This window comes from Mus musculus, chromosome 3, assembly GCF_000001635.26.
Source record: "Mus musculus strain C57BL/6J chromosome 3, GRCm38.p6 C57BL/6J".
In the NCBI taxonomy this organism is placed as follows: Eukaryota; Metazoa; Chordata; class Mammalia; order Rodentia; family Muridae; genus Mus; species Mus musculus.
In genome coordinates, this window is record NC_000069.6 from 55,067,247 (window position 1) to 55,086,339 (window position 19,093).

Here is a 19,093-nt window from a genome sequence, read left to right on the forward strand (position 1 = left end):
CATATGTGTGCACATATATAATAAATAGGACTATTACTAAGAACCACTACTGAAAACTACTAGGTCTTTTAATTTAAAATTGTAGTCATTTAGGAACATTCAGAATATTAACAAAACATCTGCTTTCTTTGTTCCACGATTACAGAACAGTACTTAGTTAACAGAACAAGTACATAAGCTACATCCGATGAAAATCTATGAAATCAGATGGAAAATAATCTCTGATCCCCATATATAACTAACTAATTTGTGCTGTGAACTAACTTTATGCTTTAAATCTCCATGAACATTTACAACCCAAGACTGTACCAGCCAAGGTTAGTGGCTACTGAAAATATCTCCAGGATTCCCTGGAAACACACAAGCTGAGCAGGAAAAAGATGAGCTAACTGGATGAAGATTGGTTCTAATGCTTTGATTCATTCAGGAATCTGCGAAAGGCCCTTGTCCTGAGTCAGTTTTTGTTCAATCAATGGCCAATGGCTGGACACTGGGTAGGACCCTTAGAGTTGCATGGGTGAGGATGCAGAAAGGAACAGAGCAGAATCACCATGACTCAGGAGTATCAGGATGGGATGCAGGAGAGGTGGCAGATAAAGCCAAACAGCCATGTGAGATTTCAGGTTCCCAAATTGGGCCTGGGGTAGCAGGGGAAGGTTTAGGAGTGCCCAGCCTTTGAAGCAGCCAAGGCATCTTAAAAATAAGCTGATGAGTGTGTGTCTTTCATTCTCGGATCCAAAGATAGCTAGCTCCTGGGCAGGTGCCAAAGCGGCTACAAACGCTACACCAACGGACTTTACTCCTCTCTTTTCTCCTCCAAATCCAACCCCCCAGTCTCATCCCCAGCTGTGTAGTAGAACAGCAGTAGTCTCCCTTTCCTTTCTGACCCCATCCCTGGTATATCATGAAGATCGGCTCCTCTAAGCTTCCTTTCCCCAGTGCATCCTATCACCCCAGCCTCCAACACCAGCAGGCGTTCCCTGTGAACACACCAGCTGAGCAGGCTGTTTACCACTCCCTCCTCTCCTCCAAATCCACTCCCCCCAGGCTCGTCCTCAGCTCTGCAAGAGAGCACCTGCTGCAGTCTTCCTTCTCCTCTGCCCATATCTCCTGTGCATCCCACAGACCCTCCCTCCTAACCTCCTTCCCCCTACTTATTGCTTTTTCCCAGTTCCCAACTCAGCAGGTACTATAGCAGACTTGCTAGAGTGACTGTTCTTCACTCTCTGCCCCTATTCCAAGGAGCCTAAATAAGAAGATCTTCATGGAACATTTATGCTTTCCTCTCATGTGAACCCCATCAGAGCCCTAGGTTATCCCTATTCCTGAGTGTCAGCTCCTGATACCCAGACACGCATTTTACTTGGAATCCCCAGTGGCTACATCTCTCAGGTTCACAGAAAATTTCCTATCAGGCAACACACAGCCACAATACTCTCTTAAAAATCCAGAAAGGAAACAAAAACCAAGGAACAGAGTACCCACCCAACAAAGACAACACCAGATATTGCCACCTAGATGTATAAACTTCCCAATCCTAGATGCTGAATATCAGCTTTAAAATACAATAAATAACAGCCAGGGCATTCTGTCTCTACTTGAACCCAGAAACTATCACAGCAGGCCCAGAATATCCCAACATACCTGAAATACAAGAAAAAAGATGTTAAAATACTGTGTGCTAAGATGATAGACATCCTTAAGTAGGAAATGAATAAATCCCTCAACAAAATCCAGAAAACACAAACAGCAGAAGGAAATGAATAAAACTGTTCAAGACCTAAAAATGGGAATAAAATCAAGAAAACCCAAGCTGAAGGAATTTTAGAAACAAACAAACAAACAAACAACAACAACAACAAAAACTAGAAACTAGAAACTATCAACATCCTCTGTAACTTCCTTTTGTGTAACATTTTATCTGTGAGGTAATTTTATAAAGAACTTCTGTCTAAAAAGGAATAAAAAGTCTGAGAGAAAAAATAAAGTACAGCTCTTAGGGGTCTGCTCCATCCACTAAATGTATTTACATGTATATATGCCTTATGTATGTACATATGTATATGTGTATGTATATAAGGATGGATGCATATGTACTTGTGAAATTGATGAAACAGGTGGTCAGGTCTGACTGACTCTCTCTCTCTCTCTCTCTCTCTCTCTCTCTCTCTCTCTCTGTGTCTGTCTGTCTGCACACATGCCCCTGACTTTCTTTCTTTTGTTTTCTCTCTGGCTCACGAAGTTAATGAACTCAGAGCCTCTCACCTGATCATCCAGAGGCACCTGAGTCAAAGAGTAAAGAGCCCAAGTAACTAAGTTTCTTTTCTTAATGTCCCTGTTGCCATCAGCAGGAATTAATTGCTAAAAGCCATCAGTTTTTGGCCTCAGAACAGCAAGAGAGAGAGAGAGAGAAGAGAGAGTTAAATTGCCAGAAGCCATCAGCTTTTGGCCCCACTCACCAACGCCATACCTCCCTGCCTTCCTCAGTACCTAGATGCTGAGCTGGCTTTCAGACAAGACATCTAGGAAATCTGGAGTACTATGAAAAGACCAAATCTAAAACTACCAAGAAAGGGAGAAGGAGAAGAAACCCAGGTCACAGGCACAGAAAATATTTTCAACAAAATTATAGAAGAAAATTCAACAAAATAGAAGAAAAAATTTCCTAACCTAAGGAAGGAAATGCCTATCAAGGTACAAGAAGCTTACAGAACATCAGATTGGACCAGCAAAGAAAGGTCCCTCAGTAAATAAAAACACTGAATGGGCAGAACAAGAAAAAGTATTTAAAGTTGCAAGGGAAAAAGACCAAGTAACATATAAAGGCAGACCTATTAGAATGATACCTGATTTATCAATAGAGACTCTAAAAGCCTTATGGGCCTGGGCCTGGGCCTGGACAGATGTGCTGCAGACTCTAAGAGACCAAACTACTATACCCAGCAAAACTTTCAATCACCATTGATAGAGAAAATAAGACATTCCATAAAACCAAATGTAAGCAATATGTATCTACAAATCTAGCCCTACAGAAAGTGCTAGAAGGAAAACTCCACCCTAAAGAGGTTAACTATAACAATAAAAACACAAGGTATAAATATTCTCAATTTAGTGAAATTAAAAGGAAAACACACACACACCACTAACACCACCACCAGTAACAAAATAACAGAAATCAATAATCATTGGTAATTCATACCTTTCAATATCTATGATCTCAAATAAATAAAAAGACACAGACTAAAAGAATGGATAAGAAAATAGGATCCATCTTTCTGATGTATCCAAGAAACAAACCTTAACACCAAAGACAGACATTGCACCAGAGTAAAAGGATGGGGAAAATGTTCCAAGCAAATGGATCTAGAAGCAAGCTGGTATTGCCATTTTAAAATCTGAAAGAAAAAAAAAAGATATCAGACCAAAACTAATCAGAAGAGAGAAGAAAGGCACTCATTAAAGAAAAATCCATCAAGAGGACATTTCTGTTCTTAACATCTATGCCCCAAACACAAGGGCACCCACTTTTAAGAAACACATCTACAGCTTAAATCACATATTGACACTCACATGCAAATAATGGGAGACTTCAATACCCAACTCTCACCAATAGATCATCTAGCCAAAAACAAAACAGAGAAATGCTGGAGCTAACCAATGTTATAAAACAAATGGGCCTGACAAATATCTACAGAACATTTCACTCAAATACAAAAGAATATACATTCTTCTCAGCACCACATGGAACTTTCTTCAAAACTGGTCACATACCTAGACACAAAAGCAAGTCTCAACATAAAAAAGAAAATTGAAGTTGCCCGGCATTCTATCAGACCACCATGGATAAAGCTGGATAGATATCAACAGGAACAACAGAAAACTTACAAACTCATGAAAACTGAACAACTCACTACTGAATAAAAAATGAGCCAAGATAGAAATTAAAGACTTGCTATAATTGAATGAAAATTAATGCACACAACATAGCCAAATTTATGGGACACATGATAGCCATTCTCAGAGGCAAGATCATAACACTAAGTGCTTATGTAAAAAAACTGGAGAGATATCTATCATATTAGCATTCCACAGATCACCTGAAAGCTCTTGAAGAAAAAAAAAAATGAAATCACACTCCAAAGAAGTAGATGGCAAAAAATTATCAAACTCAGGGCTAAGATCAATAAAATAGAAACAACAACAACAAAAAAGATACAAAGAATCCAAAAAACAAAGAGTGGAATCTTTGAGAAAAGCAATAAGATCGACAAACCTTATCCAAATAAACTAAAAGACACACAAAGATAGAGGATATGCAAATTAACAAACTCAGAATTGAAAGGGAAACAGGACAGACATAGAGGAAATATAATCATAAGGAAATACTTCAAAAACCTGTACTTCTACCAAATTGGAAAACCTGGAAAAAAAATGGTCTTGATAGGTATCACTCACCACAGTTAAATCAAGATCAGATAAGTAATCTAAATAGACCTATAACCCTTAGTAAAATAGAGGCAGTCATTAAAAGTCTCCCAACTGAAAAATACCCAGGGCTAGATAGTTTTAGCAAAGAATTCTACCAGACTTTCAGAGAAGAATTGATGTCAATATTCCTCAATTATTCCACAAGACCGGAAGAGAAGGTACATCACTTAATTCATTTTGCAGAACCACACTTACCCTGATACCCAAACTACATAAAGACCCAACAAAGAATTACAGGCCAATTTTCCCCCATGAACATCAGTGCAAAAATACTCAATAAAATACTTGTAAACCGAATCCAAGGACATAACAAATAGGTCATCCACCAAAATCAAGTAGGCTGTATCAAGAGATGCTGTGATGGTTCAATCTAAGAAAATCCATCAGTGTAATCCACTATATAAATAAACTGAAAGAAAAAAAAAAACATGATCATCTCATCAGATGCAGAAACAGTACAGACAAAATCCAACACTCTTACATGATAAAAGCCCTTGAGAGATTAGGGATACAAATTACATACTTTAACATAATCATGGCAGTTTACTGCAAGCCCAGAGCCAATAACAATTTAAATGGAGACAAATTCAAAACAATTCCACTGAAATCAGGAATAACATTGTCTACTCTCTTCTTGCCTATTCAGCACAGTACTTGAAGTCTTAGCTAAGGCAACTAAACAACCGAAGAAGATCAAGGGGATACAGATTGTAAAGGCAGAAGTCTAACTACCTTTGTTTGCAGATGATATGATAGTATATACAACTGGTCCTAAAAGTCTCACCAAAAAACTCCTACAGCTGATAGACACTTTCAACAAAGTAGCTGCATAGAAAATTAACTCACAAAAACCAGTAGTCCTATATACAAATGACAGAGGGACTAAAAAAGAAAACAGGGAAACAATGCCTTTCACAATAGCCCCAAATAATATAAAATATCTTAGAGTAACTAACCAAGCAAGTGAAAGACTTGTATGATAAAAACTTAGAGTCTTTGAAGGAAGAATTTGAAGAAGGCTTCGGAAGATGGAAAGATCTCCTAGGCTCACGGATCAGAAGAATTAGCATGGTAAAAATGGCCATCCTAGCAATCTGTAAATTCAATGCAATCCCTATAAAATTCCAAAATAATTCTTCACAGATCTTGAAAGGACAATTCTCAACACACACAAAAACAAAAACAAAACAAAACAAAAAAAAACCCACAAAGCCTAGAATCACTAAAACCATCCTGAACAATAAACACTCCTGGAGGTATCACAATTCTCCAATTTCACGTTGTACTGTAAAGCTATAGTAATAAAAATAGGATGGCATAAAACCCGACTTGATGTTGATCGGTGAACTCAGATTGAAGACCCAGATGTAATTCCACAAACCTATGGTTACCTTATTTTTGATCAATAAGCCAGAAACACTCCGTGAAGGAAAAAAAGCATCTTCATCAAACGGTGCTGGTCAAACAGCTGCATGCAGGAGCATCCAAATAGATCCATACTTATCACCCACACAGAACTCAACTCCAGATGGATCAAAGACCTCAACATAAAACCAGACACAGTGAACCAAATGGAAGAGAAAGTGGGGGGATGAGTTCAAGTGGGCTTGTACTCATCAGCACAGGAAAAGGTCTTTCTTCTAAACAGAGCACCACTAGCACGGGCACTGAGATCAACAATTAGTAAATGGGACCTCATGATATTAAAAAGCGTCTGTAAGGCAAAGGACACTGTCATTTGAACAAAACAACACTCCACACAATGGGAAAATATTTTTAACAAATTTGCATTGATAGGAAACTAATATCATACACACACACACACACACACACACACATATATACATATACATTAACTCAAGGTCTCCTTGCTGCTCATATCAGAGAGTCCTCTCTAGTCAGGACATAAGTTCTGTCTGGATCAACATCCCTCTCTAACCCCAAACATTAGCAGCAAAGAAATTCTAAGATCCTTTCTCTGCCCTTCACCTCTCTGACCCCTGACCTTTGCCTGTAGGAAACATAGACTTTCTGTGATGCTTAGAACATTTTGTGATTAAAAAAAAAAAAAAAAAACCAAAAAACTTTTTTGTTAACTTATTTTGTTATGCTCAGTGGAAGAGAATAGAGGGGTTTGTGTTCATCTGTTTGTTTGTTTGTTTCCTGTTAAAGGATACCTTTCAAAAGCAAGAAGTCTTAAAGCTGGAGAGATGCCTCAGTGGTTAAGGGCACTGGCTACTCTCCCAGAGGGCCAAGGTTTGGTTTGCTGCACCCACATGGTGGTTTATATCCATCTATAACTCCAGTTCCAGGGAAATCTGAGGGTCTCTTCTGGACTCCTTGGGTACTGCCCGCATATTTATGAATACATAATACAAGTAAAAACTTTTTGAAATAAGAAATATTTTTAAATTAACATTGTATTCAATATAATCTCTATAACTAAATTCATACTAACCAGTCCAGGTAATCATTGACTAATTTATCTCTTTTATCAGCACCTATTATGTTTATGTATCCAAAAAGTTTTGTATACAGTTTTCATTTAGAGAGTGGAAATTAGCTCACATTTATATCAGCATTTATATCATCATATTAAATCAGCATGTATAATGTTTTAGAATACTACCTTTCTTTAATATGCTTTAGTGCAAGTCCATGAGTAATCTGGAATTGTTTTACTTTTTTTTTTTTTAACTTGGTTTACAGACACACATCAGCACGCTTGTTATTATCAGGGGCTTCACTCAATCACCAGCTCACCACTTTGTATAGTCGCATGAGAGCCCATTCAGACTGTTGTAGAGGGAATATTTCACCAGTATGGCCCACCTCTTCTTTGTGGTGCTGGGTATGGGACTGTGGGCCTTGTTTACAGTGGACAAATTCCTGGCACCGAATCATGCTACGGCATGATTACTATCTGAAGAAGACGTCATGGACACAAGGCCCATTGAACAAAGATCCCCAGAGGTAACTCCATGGTTCTAATTTAGATCGTTCCAACAAAGAAACAATGGACCTTTGGTTGAGAAACTGTTCCTGGCAGCCTGTGATGTGGCTACATCCCAGAGGTTGTGAGCAAAGGCTCAGGTGCTCCTGTTTGGAAAGGCCTAGAGCTGACACATATCCTTAGCTTGGAAAAGAAGCACACAGCTCAAACTCCTCTGCAAACTCAGCCACATCATAAGCTCCCTGCACATGCCGACAACATCTAATGTTCAATTAAATAGATTTATAATGCCTTTATGAATCTTAGTACATATACTTATACACACTCAGAGTGATCCAATCAGGAAAATGAAAACCTTTTACTTTAAAATGGAGTGTTAAATTTTAAAGGAAAGACATGTCATTTGAGTCTCTGCACAGTGCCCAGTGTTGGAAAGATGGCACCACTGTCTTCTGGTAGACTGACAAAAGTAATTATTTCTAAAACCTACAGTGGCTAACTGTGAATGTTGAATTAATTGATTTTCACTTGGGAAACTCTGTGGTTCAAAATTAGTAGGCAGCATGATCGGTCTTTGAGCTAAGGAATTAAATTGAGGTTGAACACCCATCCTGAATGAGAACCATTGTTTTTAAAGGGGCAGATTTAGATCACCTCAACGCTGGTCTCCTTTCCCCAGGATCTGAGGAACATTAATTAGTATGACAGTTTGCTAATTAAAACTTTCAGGATTAATTAAATATGAAGCTTAGTCTCCACAACAGTTCCAACTCTGTGCTGCCCTCCTGCTGTGGTTGATTGGAGCGTGCCACCCACTGTGACTTTTGTGGGTGTCTGTGACAGATCCCGTTCTGGCAGAGCTATTTAATTCTGTGTTATTAACCAACCAGTGTCTAAGACCAGCTAGACCTTTGTGAAGATTATATATTTAAGCTTCAAGCTCTGGGTGCCTGAACTTACACCTCCTGGGAACACGAGCTCTTCAACAATGAAAAGGCTGATTAAAACTTAATAAAAACTGCCGACATAATGAGATGGATCCCTCTAGAGATAATTTCCCTTGCCAGATTTCAGAAACGATATAAAACTCACTTTCAAATGTTTATCTGCAAAAGCATTTTGGATCCACTTACACCAGGGACATATCAAAGAAACTCTGGGACAAATAGCTTTGGAAATTGAAGGCTTTGGGTTCTGTTGGTACTATTGCTGTCTGACGCCACAAAGAGAAGCATCCAGAATAGGTACCAGCTCTAAGACATCTACATTTATTCCGAAAAATTAGAATATGTGGAGCTGTTTAGATATTATTTCTATTACTTGTGTAGTCTTCTTACAACTCAAAAGCTATTTTTGGACAATTTAGTTGATACAATACTTATCTTTTAAATAAGCCACTGTTCCCAAATGAAGCAATGACGGTGCTTTCTTGCTGCTTTTTAACTTGACTACATGGATTTGCTTGTTACTGGATTTAATGAAAATGTCACAGGCATCCTTGAGAGATCAACAATAAAGGAGACAAGGTGACTGAAACAGTCAGATGTGAGTAACTGAGTGGGCAGGATTTTTTAAAGCCATTCTGGACCCGAACACTTGGATACCAGAGAAATCACACACACACACACACACACACACACACACACACACACACACACACTCGCCTCATCTCCCAAGTGCTAGAATCCCAGGCTCGAATCACCATCCCGGGCTCTACAATCTATCTTGGTGTATCTTGATTACAGAGAACTCCACCCTTTAAGAAACAGGCTCAGACAATCGTGAGTTTGCTCTCTAGTGACTTAAGCATGTTATGTTGCACAAAGATCCAGGTCCCAAAGAGAGACAACCCATACGGTAAAGTTTGCCCTTCAGTAGAATGATGCGTCATCTTCCTAACTCACAAGTAACCCTACACAGGTGTCCCACCCATTGAGAGCTAAACAGCTTGCCTGGTGTCTTGGCACAGGCTCTTAATCCTAGCACTCAGAGGCAGGCTGATCTCTATGAGTGCAAGTCCAGCCTGGTCTTCATGGTGAGTTCCAGGCCAGCCAGGGCTACATAGTGAAGCCCTGTCTTGAACAAACAAGCCTAAGCAACTGTACAGTGACATTAAGTGCCAGCCTGCATAGACCCTGTGACAGGAGCCTGTTGAGTGTTTCCTACTGTTCTCTGCTGTCTTGCCTGATTCTGATCTAATAAACTCTCTCCCGCCCTTTTGTCTTGGTGAATTCTTTCACAGCGTGCCCATCATCAGTCTGTCACTGCCGTTCCTCGTATGGCAGGGAAGAGGTGCTACCACATACATGTGGCACCAAGGCTATGGAGTAGTATGAAGAGAAGATTGTCCTGGGTATGGAAAGCCTGAGTCTATTCCACCCTCTGCTGAGGTTCCGTGTGTGTGTTTGTGTGTGTGTGTGTGTGTGTGTGTGTGTGTGTGTGTGTGTGTGTGTGTGTGAAGTCCTTGGTCACTGGGCTATTGAATGAGGAAATCTTGAGTCAGGAAGTCTAGGGCCTCAGAGCTATTATTATGTACAAGAGCTGAAGACACAGGTACATAATAATAAGCTTAGACCAAGACAGATTCCTGACCCAGGGCTTCTGCCAGGTATTTTTTATCCGGGCTCCTTCCTGTTCTGTGAACAGACACCAGGGGTACCTCCAGGTGGTAGCTAGAGAGCCTGTGGGACATGCTACTAGATGACAAGGTCCAGTTCATGAGCACGCCCACGCGTGCACGCGTACATGTGTGTGTGTGTGTGTGTGTGTGTGTGTGTGTGTGTGTGTGTGCGTGTGTACAAAAGCCTAGGGAAACGAGAAAAGGGCATCAAGTCCCCTGGAAGTGGAGTTACAGGTGGTTGTAGGCCATCATCTGGAGTCTAGAACAAAACCTGGGTCCTCTGCAAGAGCAGCCAAGGTGCCCTTAACCACTGAGCCATACTCCAGTGCCCAGGTGAGAGTACCTTTTATTTTGAATGTTTTTATTTTCTTGAGAAGCCTTGTTTACATTACGCCAGGGCCTTTGTGACCTTCACAGGACTGCAGAGAGATGATCAGTTGGAAGCCAGGAAGCAGTTCAGCTCAACACGGCTGAGCAGCCGATGTCACTAACACTTCTAGAGTCTGACTAACCGCAAGCGGTTTATTTTAGGCATGTTTAAGCACAGAATGTTTTGGTGAAATGTTTCCTGGTGATAATTAACTCAATCTCATGTCCATTAAAAAAAAAAAAAAAAAGCATCCATAAACCTCCCTGAGGAACCTAGTATGCTAAGCAAGGACCAGGTGACTGCATAGAAACTCTGTAAGTATTCTTCTATGGATTGACTGAGAATAACAAGCTTTAGATAAGGGTCTCAGGGAGGGTAGAACCCTCGTAGACGACACAAAAGTCACCAGTCTAGAAAGCACAGCTGCTCCCAGCATTCTGGGCAGAAAACAGGCATCTCATTCCTTCCCATGAGGGAACAACCTTGTGTGCTTAACCTTCCAGGATCCTCTAGCTCTTATCTGTGAGCACACGACCTGGATCCATGCCACCTATGAAATTTTATGGCTCAATCCCTGGAAGTGGGAAAATGGCATCCTACAGTAACGTAGGGAACAAAACGAGGGGTAACATCTAAAGAGGCATCTGCTTTTATACTCTACCGGCAGGGAGGAAATCCATGAGAAATGTTGCACATTAAACCTGAGGCCAGCTGGGGCCAAGAGGCCTTTACAGAACAGCTCTTTGTCAAGGAAGACGTGTGTTGGTCACACATGAATTCAACCAAGCGCTCCCCTGTGGGCTGCTTGCACTGTGCCTGTGCAGTCTTAGACGTCAGAGCTCTAATTTCCTCTAACAGTCTAAAAGAGATACTTGTTTTGGGTGTTTAAATTTAAATAATAAAATTTACTACTGAGGACCAGATTATACTATCAATTTTACTGCCATCTCCACTGTATCCTAAAACGTCCAGAATTCCATTACTTTGATCACGTATCAAATAAGCTTTAGCTACTGAATAAAACATTAAGAAAAATCATAGGTAAACTTTGCTGTTTTAAAATCATGATTCTGGTTTCTTTGTATATTTAACATGAAGTAGTCCAGGAGCAAGGTCTGTGGTCAGAGACTCATTTCAGTGATGTAGCACACACAGGAAAACAATAAACTATTCCACCCCCCTACACGGAACTATCTCAATTGCATTTGGTTACATTTGGTATTAAGGCTTCAGAGTTAAAATGGAAGCCTCAGAAAAGTTATGATACTTGAAAAGTCAGATCCTCATTAAAATGGTGATTGTGGGATTCTATTGCCACTACTCCCTCCATGCTGGTTCTTACTGAAGGGAGAAGAGTAAAGTAATGATGAGAGTCTCTGACTTTGCGAACACACACATACACACATGTGCGCGAGTGCATGCACGCGCGCGCGCACACACACACACACACACACACACACACGTGCACACATGCTTGGATTTATAATCCTCATACTTTCTGCAGCATCCAGGAAACCCCCAAGTCTCAAGGGTATTTTCAGATTTGTTATATTATACGGAAAAGAATTTAAAGCCATTGGAAGCTTCCGAAGTCGACATCATCCTGCATCTTTGCAAACGCTAACGTCACGCATTCCTTAGTTATATCACAACATCTACAAAAACATTAATGTGAGCAGCTTCCAACCAAGCCCAGCGCTTGACACTTTAGAAAGTTGTTAATGAGCATGCGGTCCTGTACAAGTCAGTGTTTAAAACAATTATATTCCTACGGTTTTATATCTGAAAATAATTAGTAGGGATTATTTTCCTTATTCCACAACCACGGTATTAATTAGCAAATACCAGCTGTCTATTTGGCCTCTTCCATCCTCTCCTTCTCCAGCCCACACCATTTCCAACACCCACCCCTTTACCTCCTTGCTTATCTCTATGCTCCACCCTTTTAGAGCTGCCCTCGTCTTTTCCAACTGATTCAGCTGCCATTGGTTTAAAACTGCCGGTACATTGCAACGGAAGTTTGGTATCTGTGTTAGGGCTTAAGTGGCGGTCAAGTGATACTTTTCTTGCTCCAAGAATATACTCTTTGATATTTCTCACTTATCCCTGCTTGTTATTTCTTCCCATGGTCGAGCACAGCTGGGCTGTGAACAGGTGGTATCGGAGTGAGCAATGCGCAAAGCCACTCAGCCCCAAGCATCTTTTGAACACGGTTCATCCTGATCTTGCAGGCTGTGGAACAGGACCATTTATTTATTTATTTATTTATTTATTTATTTATTTATTTATTTATGGAAGATCAAGTACAGACATCAGAATTGCTTCTTTGGTTCTAACTAGTAAGACTTCTAGGAAACTATCCAGCCAAGAAAGAATTTCTACTCTTTGGTTCTAACTAAGTAAGACTTCTAGAAAACTATCCAGCCAAGAAGGAATTTCTACACAAGCAGTTCCTGCCGTTTTTCTTTCCTGGAATCCTTGCGTGCCATTATGAAGCTATGAAAACCATTTGTGCATAGAAGAAGCAATCAGATCTGGGGACCTGATAACAGGAAGACTAAGGAGGGTTTTAAGCCCTGAACAGGACCGAAGTGAAGCAACTTACCACAAGAGGGCAACAGAGAGCTACTGCCGCATGGGTGTTAACTGTGTGCCATTTCCCAGGGGTGTTCACGGGCTAGATGGGTCTGTCCATGGAAAACTGTATTAGACTGTCTTTTTCCAAACTCTTGGATTGTGTATAAGCCCCTCAAAGTTCTGATGATACTTGCGATGAAGGGACTAACTTCATTTTCTCAGACGAATTAACCATGTTTTCCTTTGCCTTGTGAAACACTTCAGTGACTTGAGCCTTCTGTGGGAGTCTGTTCATTTATTTCTGTAGCACCAGAGACTGAATGTTGAGCCTCGCACTTGTAGGTAATTGGTTTACAACTGCGTTACATCTAGCCTACCATGGTGTATTCTTAACAATAACTGTAGGTGGACATTGAGAATAGCTTATATGATAAAGGCTGCTGAACAGGGAGGGAGTCTGTGGTATTTCTAAGACTGTCTCTGGGCTATCTGACCTCTCCTCAGGCTCCATCCCTCTGTAGCAGGATGGGGAAAGCTTTAAAAACACACCGCTGGAAGCTGGCTGAGTTGGCTTAACCCAAGGCCCCAGCAAAGGCGCTCCCTTAGACATGGCTGGGAACTGCAGTGGCTTTCCAGCTGCAGATAGGAAAGGGCTGTGCCACAGCTCACCTGAGTTTGCCATCCTGGCCAGGACAAGAAGCATCTTAGTGAATTCACAAGAAAGTTCTCAGAGAGATCCAGGAAATGAAGCCACCACACCCAGAATTCAGAAATCCCTATGTCTCTGGTTGCCTGGAAAGGCCTGAAATAAATAAGACTCCATACATGTCAGAAGGGCCCAGAGAGACAGCTATAGGCACATCTCTTGGGGAACACACAGCAAGAGAAGCCAAGGCCCACATGCTGTGGCTAATAAGGACACAAGAAATTCTTTTTGGTCCAGGCAATTATTGCTTATATAGACAGGAAGAGAAAGAGAGAGCCAATAGTTCTTAGTCCCTAGATTCTTCTTATGGCACACGCCTAAAAGTATAACCATGAGACACAAGTGTTGGCAACAGAAGTCATGACAGTCTCATGACAGCCTGTCCCCAGAGGAGATGGGGAGACAGGCCTCAGATGTCAGCGTTGAGAGGTTCCTACCTCCTCACTCACTGGGATACTGTAATTGTACCAAGGTTCAACCCTCCGAGCAGAGGTGTGTGTGTGTGTATGTTCGCTAAACGTAGGGACATTAAACTTAGAAACAAACAAGAAAGTAACTTAGGAAATCTCCCAAGCATTTGAGAATGTAAGAATTAATGCCCTTTCTAAACAATCCATGGGTCAAGGAAGTCACACAAGAAGTTAGTACTTTACCTAAATTAAGACAAAAATATAGGCTACCAAAATGTATAGATGGCCAAAGCACCACTAACGGGTACACTTCCAGCTTCAGACGCCTGTGTTGGTAGGGTTTCTTTCTATGTTAAGGAACTAGAAACCATTAAGCAAGCCATGTGGTTTGAATGAGTAATGTCTTCCATAGGCTCGGGTGGCTTAATACGTGGTGCCCAGGGTGGTGTTATTTGTGGAGGTTCCAGAACCTTTAGGAGGTAGAACTTAGCTGGAGGAAATAGGTCACTGGCGGCAGGCTTTGAATGTCCATAGCCTCACCCCAGTTCCAGTTTGATCTCTTTGCTTCTTGCATGATGAGATGTGACCAGCCAGCTCCCTGATCCAGCCATATCTGCCCTACCAGTCATTACGGAATGCCTGCCTAGAACTGTTAAGAGAAAATAAATTATTTCTTCCATAAGTTGATTTTGACCATGGTAGTTTGTCACAGTAACAGGAAGGTAGTTGATGCAAAAAATTAATGCCAAAGTAGCTTAATAAATGAAATGATAAAGGGTTTATTCTTATATTCTAGGAGTTACGATCACTGTGTAGAATAAACTTCAGTGACTGGGGAACAGAGAGCCCTGAATGCGCTGTTAGACTTACATTCAGTAGATCTTCCATACAGAACCCATCACATTCAATGGTAAAAAGATGGTCCTCTCAGCAAATGATTCTTGAATATCCACATGGAAATGTGTTGATTCTTGCCTCGCATCATTATTAAGACCTAAACATGGATTACAGATCCAAATATAGAAGCGAAAACGATAACAACAAAATGTGAGAGGAAAATCTTAGCACAGGAGTAGAGCTGTTGCTAGGCAGCCTGATGCTGTATCTATCTGGCCTAGTACAGGTTAACCGGAGACCAATAAAGGTGGAGATGAGACTGCAAAGCCAGGCGGTGAGCCCCCAGTGACAGCCACAGGCTAATCATGCCTTTTGTGGGCTTTGTAGTTTCTCAAAACAGTAAGAGAGATGCCAGGATATTCAAGGCAGAGTCTCTAATGACAGTTTGAATGGGAAGATCAGATACGTGTTCCTACCTATGGAACAATTATAGTGGACCATTGCACCAAAGACTAGAGCAGAGATCCATTTTATATACCTAGAGAATGACAGACAGTTTAATAGTTGTTTTCTCTGCGGAACTTTATTGAACAAATAGTGGCTGAATGCCCATCTGGTGAGCAGGGTGCTTGCTGTGCGAGCTGATACTCAGGAGGGAGAGGACTGTAGACTGGGGCAGACACTTCCACTTGGAGTGAGATTTCACAGATCCAGAGCTAGAAGGCGTTGACTCTAACAATTCTCCCATCCTCAGGGTTTATTAAATGTCTCCCCCCCCCCCCCCCATGTCTTCCTCTGTTGGGGAGGGTTGCAAGGGTAAGTGCATGGTGTGTAGCTACCTAGCATAGATAACAGTGCCTCTCCCTGGGATCGCTAGGGAACACCAGCTGATCTGGGAGGAGCTTTATGGTTGGGACTTAGTGAATAACCTTGCACTGGAGTCCTCATAGTGTTTCAGCTGTCATTTCCTTAATGAAAACCTGCAAAATCTGAGACATCAGACAATAGATCTTACATCAAGCCAGAGTCTTTCACCCAGAGAAAGCAAGAGTTTTAATAAAACTTGGTTTTCAGCTATTGAGACATAGAGAAGTTGGAAATTGACTAATTAACTTTGTTTTTAAGAAAAAGTCTAGAATTTCATTGGAACGCCCCCCCCCCCAATTCTTCAAATAGTACAAACTCAAAGGATACTTGATTCTATCTTCCCTGCTCCTGGGAAGTGCTACACCACACAGAGATTGTCTTGCTTTACGCAGCTCTATTGAAGCATTAACAATGAAGTGCGGACTCTGTTCATCATCTCCTTCTTGGACCAACATCCTCACAATAGATCCAAATGTAATAATCAAATTTACCTCTTCCCAAAACCCTTAGAGCCAAATCTCCAATTCATGTAGCCAACCCTGAAAGAAAATTGAATTTTTTTCTATAAGAAAGAATATAAAACTGATTTCCCCAGTGCCCTCTGATTCACTAAGCCAATGTTAACACATTAATATGCATTTGATTTCAGGACTCTCGCCATTGCTTGCACTTCCTGGCACAGCTTCAGAAAGAGAAAAGGTGAGAAGGCAATTCTATTCTGGAAAGACACGCTGGGCTACAACCTAAAAAGGAATTCGCTTTATCGCTTTACCTATGTTTTAATCGTAGGGGTCCGTGTAGGAAATTGTATCAGAGAGAAAGGATCAGACAGACTCTTGGTCCTGAAAGGCAGAAGATGGATTTCCTTGGAGCTTGTCCTGCTGCCTAACTTCAAACAACTTCTGAAATTAGAGTTTTCAAAGCACCCAGAGTCAATGAGTTTTGTTTGCTTGTTGAGACAGGGTCTCTTTATGTTGTGCTAGCTAGCTGTCTCGTAACTCAGTATGTAGAGCAGACTGCCCATAAATTCAGAGATCTACCTGTCTCTGCCTCCCCAGTGTGTGCTGGGATTAAAGGCGTGTGCCATCTCGCCCAGCAAGGTCAGTACAAATTTAAATACAGACAAATTATAAACTCCAAGAATAGAAAGGAAAGTAAGCCCAAGACAATCTGCATTTGTGTATCAATGTGACCAACTACGCACCTGGAGGACACGGTAGAGTCAACATCTGCAGAAGGCAGACAGACCGGAAAAGGAGGTCGGTCTCCCTATCCCTGCTGTTTCCTAACTATCATTTCCAAATGAACCTAGGCTCATTTCCTACTCATAATAAATTACTCTAAACAAATATTTGAGATGTCAGGGCACTTAGGATACTTAATCACATGAAGGATACTTTCATTATTTGCATATTTTCCTCAGAAGGCAATGCCTTCTCCAAGGGAACATATGATGGCTTGTTACTCATTAATAATGAAAAATCCTATTATAGTCTGATTTGTTTCATAGCAACTGTTTATGAAGCCGCATTGAAATTCAATTGTCTTGGGATGGGAAGGGAGGGAGGGATCAGGCCACTTGGTTCCAACCATTCTCATCCCTGAAATGAAGACATGTCACTAGATCAAGCTGTAGTTATCTCCAGCCAATAGCCTCATGAAATATTTATCGAGATGACCTGAAAGTTTTATTCACCTTTCACATGACAAAACAGATGGTAAATGTTATAACCCACCCCTTTGAATGTAAATAGTTTCCAAGCAGTGTCCCCCAACCTGCTTTCTACAACTGTGATAACCATATCCAGGGCATCTTGGGAACAAACATAAGGCATAGGAGATGCACCACACACGCCCTCAGTGCTCGTGGTGGTGCAGCAGGAAAGCCCCTGTAGGATCAGACCCAAGCCAGATGCATTCAGAGAAGGACCATCTGTCAGTCACCAGACTCGGGAGGGAGAGACGTTGGCAAAGGGCACAACTAGAGAGCCAAAGAGAGTAATGGAGATTTTAGAAGTTCTGGATTGCTCCCGGCAAATGCATCCACACATGGGCCTCCCTGGAAGGCTCCTCCTGCACAGAACACTCACATTAAACGTCCATCCTCTCATTCCCCTCCATGGGGGTTAAACTCTGACATTCTTTAAACAGGATAAAACAGATCAAACCGCAGTGCTTCAGATTTGAATAAGAGGCACTGGGCGTCTGGGCATTTTAATTGACAAGGATCAAAACACAGTTAATAAGTCTTTTGGGGGAACTGCCTGGAATTCTTTATTCTATTCCCTTTCTACATTTCAAGAAGTTCTATTAAAAGGAAATACTCTTGACATGTTATAAATTTCAATTATATTTCAGTAATAATTAGAAGTCAAGTATTCTAGTCTAATGGGGTTAAAAAATATATAGCTATTGTCTTCCTGGCTTAAGGTGGCTGAGGAATTTTGGCAGAAGACTTCTGAGCATTTCATTGGGGAAGAGAAAAAAATTAGCTTTCTCAAAATGAAATGATAAGTCCCCCCTTCTCTTGCGCGCACGTACACACACACACACACACACACACACACACACACGAGAGAGAGAGAGAGAGAGAGAGAGAGAGAGAGAGAGAGAGAGAGAGAGAGAGAGAGAGAGAGAGAGAGGGAGAGAGAGAGAGAGAGAGAAAACAGTATAACCAGAGAGCTGTTTGGATTCAGTGGTCAGAGGAGGTACTTAGAAGAATCTAATGTTCCCACTGAGGTCATGAAGCCAAGGAAGTCACTGCAAATGCCCTAAGACGGAAACAAAGTGACAGCTTGTTTAAGACAGCATGAAATGGCAGAGTGACAAAGAGGTGCCAGCAGCCCTGATTCCATGACCTCGTGATCAGCTTGTTATCCTCTCAAGCAGACCTAGATGTTCCATCTGAATACACTGAGCCCCAGGAAGCACTCAACAGATGCCAACCACAGAACGTGAACAAGAAAAGATGGAGGCTGCCTGGAAGGATTGAGAAAAATGTCACAGAGGAGATGTTCTTTAGCAAGTTCTGGGAAGGCTGATGAGTCTGACTTACAAAGAGGTGTGCAGGAATGCCAGAGGGGAAAGAGAAGGCACTAAGGAGCCAGGCCTCCCTTGACTGTGGGACCTTGGAAAGGAATGAGTGTGGTAGTCTGGGGTGGTATTGGGCATGGAAGCATGGGAGACAGAACCAAGATTGGCTGGGATTTCATGTGAGAAGACATGGATGCCACATTTTGGAATCTTGATCTTTAGGCCCCAAGAG

The 19,093-nt window shown here is 41.4% G+C and overlaps 1 long non-coding RNA gene across 1 annotated transcript in view; it reads left to right on the forward strand.

Annotated features, from left to right (window-relative positions):
- The window catches only part of 4931419H13Rik (RIKEN cDNA 4931419H13 gene), a 28,761-nt gene extending 12,005 nt beyond the window's left edge, over positions 1–16,756 (forward strand). The window contains exons 7-8 of the long non-coding RNA NR_040593.1: positions 16,478–16,527; positions 16,618–16,756. This is a non-coding gene — a long non-coding RNA (RIKEN cDNA 4931419H13 gene). The remainder of the gene's footprint in view (positions 1–16,477; positions 16,528–16,617) is intronic.
- The last annotated feature ends 2,337 nt before the right edge of the window (positions 16,757–19,093 follow it).